The following is a 2,734-nucleotide window of genomic DNA, read 5'->3' as shown; positions in this document are numbered from 1 at the left end:
AGGGAGGGAGCGAGAGCGAGCAAGAGAGAGAGAGAGAGAGAGAGAGAGAGAGAGAGAGCGAGAGAGAGCGAGAGAGAGAGAGAGAGAGAGAGAGAGCAAGCGAGTGCGCGCACGAGCGCAAGCGAGAGCGAGCGAGAGTGCGCGCGCGAGAGAGCAAGAGAGAGAGCAAGAGAGAGAGAGAGCAAGAGAGAGAGCGAGCGAGAGAGCGAGCGAGCGGGAGCGCGCCACCCCCCGCCCCTCCCCGCCGGGCCGGGCCGGACGCGGCGGTGGGGGGCCGCCGGCGGGCAGGCAGGCGGATGTGCGTTGCGTCGGCGGGGGTCCCCCCGGGAAGCGGCGACGCAGGGGGCGCGTGGCGGGGAGGCCGGGCGCAGGGGAGACAAAGAGCGGGCGGGCCGGAGGGGGCGGAGGCACAGGAGCGCCGAGCCGGGAGGAGGCGCCCCGCGCCGCCCCGGGACCCGGCTGGCCAGTTGCTGCTACTCCGTGGCCTCGCGGGAGTCCGGGCGGAGACCCCCGGGGGGCTTCGGTGGGTTCGTCTGGGTCTGGGAGCGCCCCAGATCCCTCCGTTCAGCAGCCGCCCTGCACCTCCCGGCCGAGTGCGCCCAGGTCCGCGGGGCCCAGGGCCAGGCCACGCTCTGGGCCGGCGGTGTTGGGGGAGACGCGAGCGGGGGTGCCAGGGCCCGTGAGTCTGGTTCACAAAGGACACTCTAGAGCCGGGAGGCGCCTGCGGCGGCGGTGGGGGAGCTGGGGGGTGGGGGTCCACCAGGAGTGACCTGTTCGGTTACTTGCAGGTGGGCAGAGGGAAGAGGCGCTAGGGAGACTGGGCAAGAGTAAGGTGAGGCTGCGGGGTGCAGGGAAGGAAGGAAGGACGGTTTGCGCCCTACCCCACGGGGCGGGGCAGATAAGCGAGCTCAGGCTTGCAGTGGAGGAAAAGCAGCTCAACTCCGCAGCCTGGAGGCAGGGAGGCGTGCAGAGGTCAGCCACGCGGCCAGCGGCTGGACAGGTCCCAGATCAAGTGAGAACTAACCGGGCTGGAGACAGTGACAGGATGGGCACCAGCTGGACCCGGGAGGAGGGGTGTGGGTAGCTGTAGGTCTTGGCACGTGGCCAGGAGGCAGGCAGAGTGGCAAGGCCAGGGAGGCTTGTGGATGTATGGTTGAGTGCATGTGCACAAGTGTTCATATGTATGTGCACGTGACTGCATGTGTGTGCAGAAACTGGAAATGTGCAGGAACATAAAGGTGTGCCTGTGTGCACATGTGTGCATGTTAGTGTGCAAGAACATGTGCGTATGTACTGGTGGAGTGGGCAGAAATGTGTGGGGATGCATACATGTATGCGTGAGTTTGTGTGTGCAAGAAGTGGGACATGTGCATGCATGTATGAGTGTGAGTACATGTGTATATGGATGAGATCAGACTAGACATGGAGAGCTGAGGGGTCAGTGTGTGAATGTATGTGAATGTGAAAGAGAGTATATATATATATAAGATCCAACTGGAGGGTCAAGGGGGCTGTGTGTGTGTGTGTGTGTGTGTGTGTGTAAGCTCAGACTGGACATAGGGAGCTGAGGGGCCATTGTGCGTATATGTGAATGTGAGAGAATCTGTGTGTGTGTGTGTAAGCACAGACTGTCATGGAAAACTGAGGGCCTCTGTGTGTGTGTGTGTGTGTGTGTGTGAGAGAGAGAGAGAGAGAATGTGTGTGTTTGTGTGTATAAGCTCAGACAACATGGAAGCTAAGGGGCAGTGTGCACCTATGTGTGGTGTATGTTTGGATAAGATCACACTGGATGTGGAGCGCTGAGGTGGGCAGTGTGTGTGTATGTACGGTGTTAGGTAGAGGTCTGAACCCATTTTTTTGTATGTAGCTGTCCAGTTTTGCCAGCACCATTTGTTAAAGAGACTTTCCTTGCTCCACTTTATATTTCTTATGTGTGTGTGTAAGCTCGGACTAACATGGGGAGCTGAAGGGGCAGTGTGTGTGTGTGTGTGTGTGTGTGTGTGTGTGTGTAAGCTCAGACTGGACATAGAAGTTGAGGGGCAGTGTCTGTGTGCACATATGTGTGAGTGTATGAGATCACAGTGGATGTGGAATAATGAGGTGGGCAGTGTGTGTGTATGAGAGAGAGAGAGAGAGAGAGAGAGAGAGATCCACCTGGAGCACTGAGGTGGGCTGACTGTGAGTCAGTGAAATCAGAATGGACGTGGAGAGCTGTGGGACAGTCCAGCCAGGGGGTCATGTCACAGTCCCTACTGGGGGTGGCTAGGGTGTCCTAAATTTCTCCTGTCACCTGCCCTGTGAACCCAGGGGTGGGTGTTTCTATGACGTTTTAGAACAAAGACACAGAGACCTAGAAGACTGACTGCACTGAGGGTCTAGAACTCAGGGGCGGGTCTTCACGCGGGAGTCCAGGTTGAAGGGGGTCTCTGCATCCATCCCTGAGTGGCTGCAGGAGGTGGCAGGATAAAGGAGGATGGGGGAGGGGGGACGGAATGAGTAACCTTTAGGACTGAAACTGTCTAAGGAGATCTAGGGGTGTCCCTGGAATGCTCTGTCCGTCATGGGTGGCTGGCTGGGTGATGGAGCGGAGGTGGCACCTCAGGGACAGCCTCTGGGGGTTCTCTGGGATCCTGAACTCTGCTATTCTGCAGCATCTGGTGAGATCTGGGTGTGACTGGAGCAGGACTGACCCATAGCCTTCTGGGTCCTGAGGGTGTGAGATGTTGAAATGGTG

The sequence above is a fragment of the Sorex araneus genome, chromosome 3 (genome assembly GCF_027595985.1).
Source record: "Sorex araneus isolate mSorAra2 chromosome 3, mSorAra2.pri, whole genome shotgun sequence".
Lineage (NCBI taxonomy): Eukaryota > Metazoa > Chordata > Mammalia > Eulipotyphla > Soricidae > Sorex > Sorex araneus.
The sequence above is the reverse complement of the archived record's forward strand: the minus strand, read 5'-3'. Positions refer to the sequence as shown.